The sequence below is a fragment of the Nicotiana tomentosiformis genome, chromosome 10 (genome assembly GCF_000390325.3).
Source record: "Nicotiana tomentosiformis chromosome 10, ASM39032v3, whole genome shotgun sequence".
In the NCBI taxonomy this organism is placed as follows: Eukaryota; Viridiplantae; Streptophyta; class Magnoliopsida; order Solanales; family Solanaceae; genus Nicotiana; species Nicotiana tomentosiformis.
In genome coordinates, this window is record NC_090821.1 from 29,552,275 (window position 1) to 29,568,982 (window position 16,708).

A 16,708-nucleotide genomic window follows, 5' to 3' on the forward strand; every position below is an offset into this window, starting at 1 on the left:
AATGTGAAAACTTATACAAAAGAAGAACTACATAACCCCATGAAAAAATGGGGCTCATCAAGACTGTTGTGATGAGTGTGGGGGAGAGCACCACTATCTGCGATCAGCGCTATCTGCGATGGAACCACCTACATCCATTCAAAGATGTAGCGCCCCCGGCAAAAGGGACGTTAGTACTATCAAATAATACTAGTATGTAAGGCAAACACCAATCTTAGTAGAATGAAGAATGAAACAAAGAGAAGGCAGTCATAATAATCAATAAGTGCTTCACAGAAATACAAAGAACATCAAGTAAGGATCGCATAGTTTCCGATTCAATCTTTCCATATTCTTAGATTAATAATCATTAGTGCCAAATGCCACAACTCACAATACCACCGTGTTTTTACACGGATTCCGGTCTCGGCCCGACCGGCTAAGCCATCTCAGGTAAGACATATCCATATCCACAATGTAAATTAATAATTCCAACACAAATGCCACCATGTGTACAGCATGGCGTTTGATCTCGGTCCATTCGGCTAAGCCATCTCACTTGAGACATAACCTCTTTTAATTGTTCACTCAATTCACATTTCTTTCCCATCTTTCGTTACATGGCACAAACAGCCTCATTTATTAAGTAGTCCTTGGCACTTGGGAACATTTTACAATTCAAGTGTTTCCCTTTTTATTCGTTCAAATAACATCATAAATCATGTCGATAAGTACCATCACATAAGGCATTGCACACATAAGGGAAGGAGCTTGGAAAATCATAATTACGTTCTCAAATAGCATGATGACATGGTAACCATCTAAAACAATTAGGGAACATACACTAAGGCAAACAATTCTAGTATGATCAAGTTGGAACTTACACCAATTATTCGGATACTAGGAGTTCGATTCTAAGAAGAAGAGAGTTAGCCATACATACCTCAATTGCGCTTCTTTAGACTCTACAATTATCCGGAACCCTTAGCAACCTCAATCTATTTTAGTACTATACAAATTGAACCCAGAATTAGGAAAACGTTCATGGTTCTAGCTCACTTTTTCCCCACACTCTTTATCACACATGCATGCAAGATAAACCACCCTCATACCCATGAAGTATCACACTAGTACCCCATTATAGCTATGTTTGAAATTAAGAGTTGGGGTGATGAAGTCTTACCTTTTTGGATGAAGAATTTGGTTCTCTACTTAAATATTTCCAAAGCTTTAAGTGATGATTGACGATCAATTTGATGAAAACTTAGGCCCTCCCTCTTGAACCCTCTCTCTCTCTCACTCAAGAAATATTAGAAAATGAGCTCAAAATAGACTAAATGAGTGTTTTAACGGAATGGGGGTCGGGTTTTAAATTAAGAAAAAGGGTGCCCGACACAGGTCTGCGGGTCGCATATGCGACCGCATAATGGTTATGCGGTCCGCAAAATGACCGCAGAAATGGCCCTCAGGGGCCAAAACTTTCGGCCCAAATATGCGACCAGTATGTGGTCCGCATACTTGTTCTGCGGTCGCATAATGCACCGCAGAACTCCCTCCGCAGAAACCCAAGAGGAATTATGCGACCAATATGCGGTCCACATAGTGATTATGCGGTCGCATAATCGACCGCAAAACTAACCTCAAATTGGCCAAACTTTCTGCTTCATTCTGTGGCCATTATGCGGTCCGCAGAGTGATTATGCGGCCGCATAATGGGCCGCAGAAATGCGTTCTTCTGTGAAATATTTTCCTCTAAGTCCGTAGGGTACTGTTCAATCCAAAAAGTTCGAACCGCGGCCAGCAAGCTCGCCGCGAAGAATTTCTACTATAATAACGTAGGAATCTATCTTGGCACCACGAAACCCCGAGTTTTTGGTTAAAATTTGTACGGGGCCTTACATCCTCCCCCACTTAAGATCATTCGTCCTCGAATGAGGATCAAGGTTCACTTACGTGAAAGTACGCCATAAGTAAATTGATGAAAGCTCGAAAATGATATGTTACATCCCGCATTTTCATACGTTAAAGTTTTGTCGTAAGTTAATCGACGTAAGCATGGGAATGAGATTATTTTGAGATTATAAGTATTATGCTATTTCAAACAAGTGATAAGTAAATTCGTGAAGTTGAGAGGGTAAGCAAATCAAAGAAAATGAGATTCATCGAAGTTTGACATTTTGAGATAAAATACTGTCCAAGCTATAATACCCCGTATTTATGGACTAGTGCCATACAAGGTACCACATGACCATGATAGTAAGGTGTATAAATAATGTTAAAAGTCGGTAGTATTTTAAGTAATTTGAGATAATTTTTAATTATATGAATAATTGGTTAATTATTGATTTGAGTGGGAAGTTAACAAATTAATTAGAAGTTTGTGGATAATTAATTAAGTGAGAATTTTGGATAAATACTAGGGGACAACATCCACGTGGGAGTATGGAAATTTTGCAGCAAATGTCATCTATTCATGACCTTAAGAAGGTGGTGGCAACATTAAAGATATATGTGCACATTTATCTCATTTGGTTGAAGAATGCTATCAAGAAGGCAAAAAAATTGTACGGCATCTATGGATTCCTTTTCATATAGTAAGCAAAGGCCCATCCCTAATTAGTGATATTGTTCGTAAGTTTTAAAGTGGGATGCTAAGATTTGCTATGTAACGGATGGAGCTCAAACAATTCATATGAAACTGCATAATACTATAGCAGCGTGAAATCGCGATTCTAAGGGAGTACGGTGCAATCTTTCTCAAGTATATCATACGGATTTTTCCCTACTTCGACCTGCCGTTACGTGATTTGTTGCAATTAACGTGTGTTAGAGGGATTATCAAGAGAATCGGCTCATGTATATTAAGGCTATCCCTACTTTCTTTTTGGCATAATTCGTATGATACAAATGAAATGAGCAAATACACAACTTTCATAAATGACTCTATTCACAGAAGTATTAGAGATGCCTACGTTCTTGATTCCCCATGTGAATTATTATTATATCTTCTGTTCATGTGTCTCAGAAAATACGTAAGTTGATAAAGTTTATTTCATGACATTAATCAAAGGCATAATGGCCTTATGATGTTCCGAGAGATTTTATTGACGTACTTCTTATGCATTTCATGCATTTGAACACGTACATTGACCCATGACCAGATGGCGTTATATACGCGTATATTATATGTATATGGGATATGGGAAAAGGTTACGATGTTATATACGCACCACCACCTGATCAGTTGGTATACGTTGATAATTTGCCCACAGTGGCCGAGATGATATGATGGGATGCCCTCAGAGGCTTGATGATGTTATGAACGCATATACCTATGCATGGTATGACATTTATATGCATAAGCATGACATTATAAATATGAAATGATTCACAGAGCTATTCAGACTTACATGTTGAGTCTTTTACTCCATGTTTCTCTATGTCTTTTATTTACTGATTTTTATTCCTTACATACTCGGTACATTATTTGTACTGACGTCCCTTTTGCCTAGGGACATTGCGTTTCATGCCCGCAGGTTTCGATAGACAGGTTGAGAGTCCTCGAAGTAGGGTATCACCTCAGCAGAAGATGTTGGTGCGCTCCATTTGCTCTAGAGTTACTTATTTGGTCAGTATAATTTGGACATGTATAGATTAGTATGGCGGGCCCCTGTCCCGACATTTATGATATTTATGTACTCTTAGAGGTTTGTAGACAGATGTCATGTATACAGATACTTATATGGCCTTGTCAGCCTATGTTTTGAGTATATTAAGGATCATGCCGGCCTTATAGGCCCGTACGTTATATGTATAAGTTGGTATATCAAGTTGGGTCACCCTATATTGAGTATTCCCTCATGCTTTATTCAAGTCATCTCATGATAGCCTTTCTGGTTCATTTACCTGTGGTAGTATGATACAAAAGATATGTTACGTCGGTATTCGATTGAGTAAGGTACCGGTTGCCCGTCGCGGCCCATCGATTTGGGTCGTGACAAAACTGGTATCAGAGCAGTTCTGTCCTAGGGAGTCTAAAAGCCGTGTATAGTAGAGTCTTATTTATGGGTGTGTTGTGCACCACACTTATAAGCAGGAGGCTACATGGCATTTAGGACTGTCACTCTTTCTTCTTACTCTAGATCGTGTGGTAGAGCTCAGTTATAAGAATTCAAACTCTTAAACTCTATTTTATTCCTAATAAGACAGTACCTACATCCAAAAGACAGTTGGGAAGAGATTGAATGTGGCTATGGAAGAGTTGAGTCAGAGGACTCGATTTTGCATCATGCTTGTGATGAATAATTGTGAGGTCTTAAGCAGAACATATATGTACTAAGACATGTAAAGCTTCTTGATAAGGAGCCTTAAGGCAAGAATATCTATCCACCCATATGGTGAAAAGAAATGAGAGATTTAGAAGGTAGATACAAGTTTCAACAAGTAAAAGAAGCAAGGTGAAGAAGGGGACGAGGCGCCCAGTTAATGAAGATTATCAGTATTTACAATTCAAATCGAGAAATATAAGCATTCTGAATTACCTTCAACAGTAATAGAGGTATGTACAATCGGCCACACCTATCTCAGTTATGCCCTATGGGAGCTAACAGATATGGTTTAAGAGAAGGACAGGATATCAGGATCAAGCTGGGGTTAGAGTAACCCAAAATTATGGATGGATTGTTAGCATTAATTGACATTTCCGAGGGATATTGCAAATGTGCTAATAGATCTCTTTGTGAGACACCCAGATGGTGCACTCTAAAATAGTACAGCTGGATATGAGTACTATAAAGATAGGCACTACAAGCCTGGAAGGGATAAATATTATCTTAGTATGACCCATGTCCCTAATAGAGAGAAAAGGTTAGGCAACCCGAAGAGCTAGTGAATGGAGCAAGGGGAGCTAAAAGCAAAAGAATGTCTTGTTGAAATTTTCAGAATAAAGTGATAGACAGAAATGTTAGCAGGGAAATAAGAAGAGAGTTAATGAAGCATTATGAGTAAGATGTGATACATGGATGACAACGGTAGATCAAAAAAATGACAGTATTACAGAGTCTATAGTCAAGTGAAGGAAAAGACGAGAGGTGACAGTCCTTGAGACAATAAAAGATTATACGCCATAAAGTCATATCCTCATTTCGAGAAATAAGTTCGTGACTTTAGCGTGATTACCTGAAGGAAAACTTAGATCCCAGAGTAATACAAATCAGTATGTGCTAGTGAACAAGGTAAACTAAACATGAATTAGGGACTGAGTGATTTGATAATAGTCGGTATCATGAGAATTTTAGATTGCATTCCAGCGATATTAGAATGGACGACATAAGAATAACCTTTAAAAGCCATTCAGGAAGACGCTTCCCTAAAGCAAGCAATGTGAGCAAAGTTAAGCTTAAGGGACTATGTGTGCCAGTTATACTAAGTGTCACCCTTGTGAGTAAGGAATTTTGTTATCCTTGGTACAGAAGGATTAACGCAAGGTGAGTAAGGGTCAAGGATGAAGAGGTAAAACATTTATAGGTAGATCGTCGTAGCTCTAAATCTTAGTACTCCCCTAAAGGGGGGAATATGGAGTGATGTGGCATTAAGTCAGAGTTAAGTGGTTCTAGTAACTATGGAATGATAAAGGAAGAATACAATAAAAATGAGAAAGGGATGAGATTGTACTTATTCAAATCCCACAAATATGCTACGATTCCAGAACATTATGCAAACACGACATCAAGGAGAGCAAGTAAGGGTTCCTGCCCGAAATGTTATTGATAAATAAAGAGCTTGTGCGAGACGTAAGTTAAGACAAAGGAAATAACCCAAGAAAGATTACGCGGAATATTGATATGAGAATGGGCCAACGAGTAGTTAGTAGTTGATTCAGGAAGAGCCTAGTTATGGCTAGATAAGAGGATACAGACAAATCAATAGATCATGCAAGACAAAAAATAGTAAACCCCAACATGGGAATTCAGTCTCGCAGATATGACATCGTGATCCTTGAGAAATATTTAGATAGGAGTTGGGGTCATTAAAGGTACCGTATGAGTGTTACGGAAGTAGAAGAGAGTCCCACTGGGATGACAGTCAAAACTTTAGTCCAAAAGCAACCGTACGAGCACATGAGTGTGGAGGTAAGTAACTAAGGATAATTATAGGTGAGTATGAACATCAAAATTCCATCGGGTATATGATGCAATAAGCTCGCAGCTTTACGAGAGTCAGAGGGTCCTCCCTAAGTACTACAATGAAAGACAAGCTGAGGAAATAAGGAAGAAAGCTTCAACCTAAGCATAGTAACTTGAAGAAGAAATGGTCATATAAGAACAGTCTCACTACAACATTATATGCACTCCATAAGAAAGTGGCACCTACCATGGCCAATGAACGGGAAGTAAAATAAAAAGTAATATTCGAGATCATATGAATTGCACAAAAATTCCGGCATGCATGGGAACTAAGATAAGCTAGTATGCACACAACAAGGGGGCAGAAAGACCAGGAAAAGTAATAGCTTACGTTTAAAGAAAGCTGAGAAGGAACGAAAGGAATTATTCGATCAAAGATCCAGAGTTGGTTAAGTTATGAACGAACTTAAGTTTTTAGAGTATTATCCATGCAGCATATATGTTGATAATCAAACAGTCGTAGAAGACTCCGGTATAAGTTAAAAGAAAGAATTGAGTCCAGGTCATAGACAAAGGATTGAATTGTTAAAAATTATATCATGGATATTCCATAGCACCCACGAAAGGCTAAAGTTATAACTAATACCATGAGCCATCGATCGGAAGATAGCTTAATCCTACATAAAGGTTGATCAGAGGGAAGAGGAAACTAAAGAGTTACATCAACTAAGTAAATCAAGAGTATGATTATTGGACCCAGAAAATTATAGACATCGTGATTGAGAACATTGCAGAATCACTCTTAATATCAGAGGTACAAGAGAGATAGTACAACATCCATATTCTATAACGGCTCAATGATAGAGCCAGTTAGAAGAATACCAGCCTCATAAGAAGTCAGTATGAAGCTCCCACCAGATTGTGTATGCGCCAGAGGTGCAAGTATTATAATAGAGCTTCAAGTTGTGGGTGTGAATCATACCTATGTGGAAGGGGGGTTATGAAAGAGATAGAAGATACGATGAGAGATTTTAAGGTAAGTAACGTAAAGGTGAATAACGTACGAGATACTCAGGAGCAGAAGGTTGTGAATAATCCATTCTTCAGATAGAGGGCTAGAAGTGTTGGGATTCAGTATCCAAGAATGATAGCGGTGTCATTAGTGGCATATCTTCCAGCATATGGTTTCTAGGTATCGAGAGGTCTAGTTAAAATAGTAAAGAAGACTTTGAGATGATGTGATGTCTCGCTTGGTGTTCCAAAAATAACATAAGAAAATCTATGGTGCAAGCAAGTTGAAGGAAGGTTGCGAGTAGTGTAAATAGATATGTGTAGATCACAAGCTAAAGTATGGTAGAGCGACAAGGTTTTAGGAAGATATGAGTAAGGACAAAGAAAGACAAGTGAGAAGGTGACGAGAATGGATAAGTCCTCGGGATTAAGCCCATGAAAACAAGAGAGCTAATGGTTTCTCTAAGTTATAGAAAGTTTAGTATAGCGTGAATGAACTCAAAGGAGTTTAGTTTAGAAGAGATGGAATGATGCCCTGGTAGTAGAATAAGGGTGTAATTGTGATAGATAAAGGATGACGTTGGGCCTTTGATTGAGTAATGATTGAAAAAAAAAGAGGGGGATTTCATGAATTGTAGAGGATTAAAATACCCATGTAAGGTGAATCACATTGGGATAAGCAACGAGACTAACCTTGAGTTTGGTAGCAGACCTCAGTAATGATAAATCGAAGTAAGAATTATGGTATAGTATGACCTACCTAGATGCAGTAAAGTCATACGGATAGATAATCGGGTCTACAAAATAAGATATAGCAATATTCGTTAGTTCGACAAAGTACCGAGCGAAGAACTTCAGTACACCTATAGATGCCCAGAGTGACATCTTGTCAATTTCTGTATATGTTCCCAAAGTGACGCCTAGAGATTGGCTAAAAGCTGGAGAGAAGAGTCGCATAGGCGCAAATACAAGGAAAACATCGTACATGCTGCATGACAGAATGTAGCAAAAGTTACGAGATTGGAAGAATTCCGACCACAGGCCGTGGTGTGAGAAAGCGGCCTAAATAGGGGGAATGCCCTGACCTTTGGATTTATTCACAGAACAGTTGCCTAGATGGCAAAAAGAGTACTAAAGTATTCGAAAGACATAAGTTATGAAAATGATAAGTGCATCAGTTAACATTCGAGGGCGAATGTTCCAAAGGGGGGAATGATATTACACCACATATTTTCGTACGTGAAAGTACGCCATAAGTAAATTGATGAAAGCTCGGAAATGAGATGTTACATCCCGCATTTTCGTACGTTAAAGTTTCGTCGTAAGTTAATCGACGTAAGCACGGGAATGAGATTATTTTGAGATTATAAGTATTATACTATTTCAAACAAGTGATAAGTAAATTTGTGAAGGTGAGAGGGTAAGCAAATCGAAGAAAATGAGTTTCGTCAAAGTTTGATATTTTGAGATAAAATACTGTCCAAGCTATAATACCCCGTATTTATGGACTAGTGCCATACAAGGTACCACATGACCATGATAGTAAGGTGTATAAAGTATGTTAAAAGTGGGTAGTATTTTAAGTAATTTGAGATAATTCTTAATTATGTGGATAATTAATTAAAGTCAAAGAGACGTCAGAGTGGGAAGTTAACAAATTAATTAGAAGTTTGTGGATAATTAATTAAGTAAGAATTTTGGATAAATACTAGGGGACAACATCCACGTGGGAGTATGGAAATTTGGCAGCAAATGTCATCTATTCATAACCTTAAGAAGGAGGTGGCAACATTAAAGATATATATATGCACATTTATCTCATTTGGTTGAAGAATGCTATCAAGAAGGCAAAACAATTGTACGACCTCTATGGATTCCTTTACTTATAGTAAGCAAAGTCCCATCCCTAATTAGTGATATTGTTCATAAGTCTTAAATTGGGATGCTAAGATTTGCTTAGTAACGGATGGATCTCAAACAATTCATATGAAACTGCATAATACAATAGCAGCATGAAATTGCGATTCTAAGGGAGTACGGTGCAATCTTTCTCGAGGATATCATACGGATTTTTCCCTACTTCGATCAGTTGTTACGTGATTTGTCGCAATTGATGTGTGTTAGAGGGATTATCAAGAGAATCAGCTCAGGTATGTTAAGGCTATCCCTTCTTGCTTTTTGGCATGATCCGTACGATACAAACGAAACGAGCAAATGCACAACTTTCATAAATAACTCTATTCGTAGAAGTATTAGAGATGCCTACATTCTTGATTCCCCATGTGAATTATTATTATATCTTCTGTTCATGGGTCTTGGAAAATACGTAAGTTGATAAAGTTTATTTCATGACATTAATCAAAGGCATAATGGCCTTATGACGTTCCGAGAGATTTTATTGACGTACTTCTTATACATTTCATGCATTTATATATGTACATTGACCCATGACCAGATGGCGTTATATACGCATATATTATATGTATATGGAATATGAGAAAAGGTAACGAGGTTATATATGCACCACCACCTGATCAGCTGGTATACGTTGATGATTTGCCCACAGTGGCCGAGATGATATGATGGGATGCCCTCAGAGGCTTGATGATGTTATGAACGCATATACCTATGCATGGTATGACACTTATACGCATATGCATGACATTATAAATATGAAATGATTCACAGAGCTATTCAGAATTACATGTTGAGTCTTTTACTGCATGTTTCTCTATGTCTTTTATTTACTGATTTTTATTCCTTACATACTCGGTACATTATTTGTACTGACGTACCTTTTGCCTGGGGATGATGTGTTTCATTCCTGCAGGTCCCGATAGACATGTTGAGAGTCCTCCAAGTAGGGTATCAGCTCAACGAAAGATGTTGGTGCGCTCCATTTGCTCCAGAGTTGCTTATTTGGTCAGTACGATTTGGACATGTATAGATTAGTATGGCGGGGCCCTGTCCCAGCCTTTATGATATTTATGTACTCTTCGAGGCTTGTAGACAAATGTCATGTATACGGATACTTGTATGGCCTTGTATGTCACGATCCAAACCAATGGGCCGCGACGGGCACACGGTGCCTTACTCAACCGAGTACCAATATAACATATCTTTTTGTATCATACTATCATAGATAACTGAGCCGGAGGGGCTGCCGTGAGATAAGTAGAATACCACATGAAATATCAACTTATGAATAAGTCATACGGGCCTATAAGACCAAAATATCCACTCGTACACTGAACATAGGCCGACAAGGCCATACAATCTTTTACGTACATGACATCTGTCTATAAGCCTCTAAGAATACATAATTGTCATAAAGGTCGGGACAGAGCCTCGCCATACCAAACAATACACGTCTAAATCATACTGACCAAACAAGCAACTCCGAAGCAAATGGAGCGCATCAACATCTTTTGCTGAGCTGATAGCCTACTTGGAGGACTCTCGACCTATCTATCGGGACCTACGGGCATGTAACGCAGCTTCCCCGGGCAAAAGGGATGTCAGTACAAATAATGTACCGAGCATGTGAGGCAATATACGGAAAGTTGAAACTGAACTGATAATATAATAACTGAAAGTAACTGGGAGTCAAAGATAATCTGAAGATATACTCACCTGCTGATGCTGACTCAACTCTCTCAATATAGTAAGTAAAATAGTTGTCTGGCCCTATAAGGCTCGGTATATATATAACTGCTCTGCCGTAGTAGGCTCGTTCATAGGCGCTCGGCCATACTAGGCTCTATATCTCGGCCAACTAGGCTCGCTCATAGGCGCTCGGCCACAGCAAGCACGGTATATAACTTACTATCTGATCAGAGGTTGCCCAATAGGGGCCTGCCCATTGATTATAGCTTGATGGTAATGAAAATATTGTAATACTATATATATATATATATAGGCTCTCTGCTCTCTTGACTGGAAGAAGACAATACTCAATTAAATATAAAGTCCCGATAAGGAGAATACTGTAATTTATGAGACTAGGATAATGTATATAAATTCGGGAGTATGAACTTCTCTTTATGCCTCGTTATTAAACAGATGTAATTACGAGATCATGCTAAAATGAAGGAAAGGTTTGGCCTTAACATACCTGAATCGATTCTCTTTTGCGAAAATACATAACGGCGGATCGAAGTAGGAAAAAATTCGTATGATATTCTTGAGAAAGATTGTACCGGGCTTTCTTTGAATTAGCATTTCATGTTGGACCTTGTAGCATTTCAGAGAATTTCACGTTGGACCTTGTAGCATCATCCCTTCAGAATTTCATGTTGGACCTTGTAGCATTTCACGTTGGACATTGTCATTTCTCTTTAATAATGTAGGAAGATGGTTCCTTTTATCAAAGAGAGTGGGGCCCACTTTGTATGGTGACTAAGCCAACTAAGCTCACTAATTTGCCACCTTAAAGTGTGACTTAAGAGTCACTTATTACCTACTCCCTTGGCTGCCACGTTGAGGCATTTTAAGCTTACCCATAATTTTAATTAATTATCCACTAATCTCTTGATGAACTTGTTAATCTCCCACTAACCAATAATTACCCAATTATCCACAATCAAGAATTATCTCAAGTTACTCAAAATACTACTTACTTTTAACACGCTTTATACATCTTGCTATCATGGTCATGTGGTACCTTGTATGTCATTAGTCCATAAATACGGAGTATTATAGCTCGTACCATATTTTATCTCAAAATGTCAAACTTTGACGAAACTCATTTTCTTTGATTTTCTTACCCTCTCACCTTCACGAAATTACTTATCACTTTTTTGAAATAGCATAATACTTAAAATTCCAAAATAATCTCATTCCCGAACTTACGTCGATTAACTTACGACAAAAATTTAACGTACAAAAATGCGGGATGTAACATCTCATTTCCGAGCTTTCACCAATTTATTTATGGCGTACTTCCACGTACAAAAAGAATATGGGGTGTAACATTATTCCCCCCTTTGGAACATCCGTCCTTGAATGTTGACTGATGCACTTATCATTCTCATAACCCATAGCTCTTGCGAATATTGTAGTACTCCTCTTGCCATCTAGGCAACTGTTCTGCGAATGAATCCCAAAGGGCAGGGCATTCCCTCTTTAGGCCTCTTTCTCACACCACGACTCGTGGTCAGAATCCTTCCAGTCTTGTAACTGTTGCTACCTTTTATCATCCAGCATGTACGACTCTGACTTTGTAAGTGCGCCTATGTGACTCCTCTCTTCTTCTTCCTCCAGCTTTTAGCCAATCTCTAGACCATTTTGTAAACATATACAGAGCTCAATAATATGTTCCTCTGGGCATCTATAAGTATACTGAAGTTCTTCGCTCGGTACTTTGTTGAACTTACAAATATTACTATATCTTATTTCATAGATCCGTTTATCCATCTGTATGACTTTACTGCTCTAGGTAGGTCATACTATACCATAACTTTTACTTCGATTAATTATTACTGAGGTCTGCTACCAAACTCCAGGTTACTCTCGTTGCTTATCCTATATGCATAAAGTTAAGTCTTTTAATGCTTCTTCATTACTAATCATCTTAAGACTGATGGCCTAATCTCGTCCCGTACTTTGTATCTTTTATCCATCCATTGTCGATTCACCTCAATGTTGATCTTACAATCTTCCATTGATAACTTAAAACTTCTTACGTAATACATTGCCGCTAGGGCTTATGTTGCATCGAGGAATATTTGAAGTGATTTTCCTGATCCACTTAGGGGCGATACTGTACTTCAATAATCGTATTTTATAATATCCCAATGCGATTCACCTTACATGGGTATTTTAATCCCGTACAATTCATGAAATCCTCTTCAAGTCATTACTCAATCGAAGGCCCAAACGTCATCCTTTATCTATCACAATCACACCCTCATTCTACTACCAGGGCAGCATTCCATCTCTTCTAAATGCTACTAGTCTTAGACTCCTTTGAGTTCATTCAGGCTATACTGAGCTTTCTATATCTTAGAGAAACCATCATCTCTCTTGTTTTCACTGGCTTAATCCCTAGGACTTATCCATACTTGCCCTTTCTTATCCTTACTCCTGTCTTCCTAAAACCTTATCGCTTTACCATACTTTAGCTTGCGACCTACACATATCTATTTATATTGTTCGCAACCTTCCTTCAACTTGCTTGCACAATAGATTTCCTTATGTTATTCTGGAACATCAAGCGAGACATCACATCGTTTCTAACTCTTCTTTACTCTCGTAACTGGACTTCTCGGTACCTAGGAATCATCGACTGGAAGATATGTCACTGACGATGTCGCTATCATTCCTGGATACTGAATCCCCGTGCTTCTAGCCTTCTATCCATAGTACGGACTATTCCCAACCTTCTTCATTTAAGTATCTCGTACGTTGTTCACTTTTACCTTACTTACCTTAAAATCTCGCATCACATCTTCTATCTCTTTCATGACCTCCCTTTCATATAGGTATAATTCATATCCACAACTTGAAGCTCTATTATAATACTTGCACCTCTGGTGTATACACAATCCGGTGGGAGCTTCATACTGACTTCTTATAAGGCTGGTACTTTTCTGACTGGCTTTATCGTAGAGCCGTTATAGAATATGGCTAATGTACTATCTCTCTTATATTTAAGAGTGATCCTGCAATGTTCTCAATCACGAGGTCTAAAATTTTCTTGGTCCAATAATCAGACTCCTGATTTACTGAGTTGATGTAACTCTTTAGTTTCTTCTTCCTTCTAATTAGCCTTTATGTAGGCTTAAACTATCTTCCGATATGCGGCTCCTGGGATTAGTTATTACTTTAGCCTTTCATGGGTGTTATGGACTATCCATGACACAATCTTCTAACAATTCAATCCTTTGTCTATGCCCTGGGCTCAATTCTTTCTTTTACTTATACTGGAGTCTTCTACGGCTGTATGATTGTCATATATATGCTACACGGATAATAATCCGAAATATTACGTGCATTCATAACGTAACTCACTCTGGATCACTGATCGAATAATTTCTTTCGTTCCTTCTCCACTTTCTTTAAATGTAAGCAATTACTTTTTCTGGTCGTTTTGCCACTTGTTGCATGTATATTTGGCTTATCTTAGTTCTCCCGCATGCCAAAATTTTCGTGCAACACATATGATCTCGAATATTACTTTTGATTTTTCTTCCCGTTACTTAGCCACGGTAGGTGCCACTTCTTTATGGAGTGCATACAATGTTGTTATGAGACTGTTGTTATAAGACTATTTCCTCCTTAGGTTACTGAACTTAGGTTGAAGCCTTCTTCCTTACTTCCTCAGCTAGTCTTTCATTGTAGTATTTAGGGAGGATCCTCTGATTCTTGTAAAGATGTGAGCTTATCACATCATATACCCGATGGAATTTTTGATGTCCTCCCTCGCCTATAATTACCCGTAGTTACTTACCTCCACGCCCTTGTGCTTGTAGGGTTGCTTGTGAACTGATATTTTGACTGTCTTCCCAGTGGGACTCTCTTTTATTTCTATAACACTCATACGGTACCTTTACTACCCCAACTCCTATCTGAATATTTCTCAAGGATCACGATGTCGTATCTGCGAGACTGAATTCCCCATGTTGGGGTTCACTATGTTCATCTTGCATAATCTGTTGATTTGTCTGTGTCCTCTTGTTTAGCCATAACTAGGCTCTTCCTGGATCAACTACTAACTACTCGTTGGCCGATTCTCATATCAATATTCCGCGTAATCTTCTTGGGTTATCTCCTTTATCTTAACTTACGTCTCGCACATGCTCCTTATCTATTAATAACATCTTGGGTAGGAACCCTTACTTCCTCTCCTTGATGTCGTGCTTGCATAATGTTCTAGAATCATAGCATACCTATAGGATTTGAATGAGTACAATCTCATCCCTTTCTCATTTTTATCGCATTCTTCCTTTACCATTTCATAGTTACTAGAACCACTTAATTCTGACTTACTGCCACATCACACCATATTCCCCCCTTTAGGGGAGCACTAAGAATTAGTGCTACGATGATCTACGTATAGATGTTTTACCTTTTCATCTTTGGCATCTTTTCACATCATCGATGATCCTTACTCGCCTCGCGGTAATCCTTCTGTACCAAGGATAATGAAATTCCTCACTCGCGAGGGTGACACTTAGTGTAACCGTACATACAGTCCCTTAAGCTTAACTTTGCTCACCTTGCTTTCTTTAGGGAAGCGTCTTCCTGAATGACCTTTAAAGGGTATTCTTCTGTCCCCCATTCTATTATCGCCAAGATGCAATCTCTGAAATTCTCATGATGCCGACTATTACTTGGTCCCTAGTTCATGTTTAGTTTATCTTGTTCATCAGTCCATACTGATTTCTATTACTCTGGGGTCTAACTTTTCCTTCCAGTAGTCGCATTGGAGTCACAAACTTATTTCTCGAAATGAGGATATGACTTTATGGCCTATACTCTTTTGTTGTCTCAAGGCCTGTCACCTCTCATCCTTTCCTTTACTTGACTGACTCTGTAATATTGTCATTTTTTTTATCTACCGTTGTCATCCAGGTATCACATCTTACTCATAATGTTTCATTAACTCTCTTCTTATTTTTCGCTAACATTTATGTCTACCACTTTATTCTGAAAACTCGAACAAGACATTCTTTTGCTTTTAGCTCCCCTTGCTCCATCTACTGGCTCTTTGGGTTGTCTAACATTCTTTCTCCACTAGGGAACAGAGCTACACTAAGGTAATATAACCCTTCAAGGCTTTCAGTGCCTATCTTTGTAGTATTCATATCTAGCTGTACCATTTTAGAGTGAACCATCTGGGTGTCTCCCAAGGAGATCTATTAGCACATTTGTAATATCCTTCGGAAGTACCAACTAACACAAACAATCCATTCACCATTTTGGGTTACTCTAATACCAGCCAGATCTTGATATCCCGTCCTTTTCTTAAACTACACCTGCTAGCCCCCAATAGGGTATAACTGATGGGTGTGGATTATACATACCTCTGTTATTGTTGAAGGTAACTCAAAAGGCTTATATTCCTCTGCCTGAATTGTAAATACTAATAATCATCATTAGCTGGGCGCCTCGTACCCTTCTTCCTCTTGCTTCTTTTACTTGTTGAAACTTGTATCTATCTTCTGAATCTCTCATTGCCTTTCACCATAGGGGTGGATAGATATTCCTGCCTTAAGGCTCCTTATCAAAAGGCTTACACGTCTTAGTACACATATGATCTGCTGAAGACCTTACATTTATCCATCATAAGCATCATGCAAAATTGAGTTCCTCTGACTCAACACTTTTATAGCCACATGCAATCTCTTGCCAGCCGTCTTTCTAGATGTAGGCATCGTCGTATTATGAATAAGATAGAGTTTAGAAAATTGAGTTCCTACAACTGAGCTCTACCACACGATCTAGAGTAAGAAGAAAGAGTGACAGTCCTAAATGCCCTGTAGCCTCCTACTTATAAGTGTAGTGCACAACACACCCATAAACAAAACTCTACTAGACACGGCTTGTAGACTCCCTAGGGTAGAACTGCTCTGATACCACTCTTGTCACAA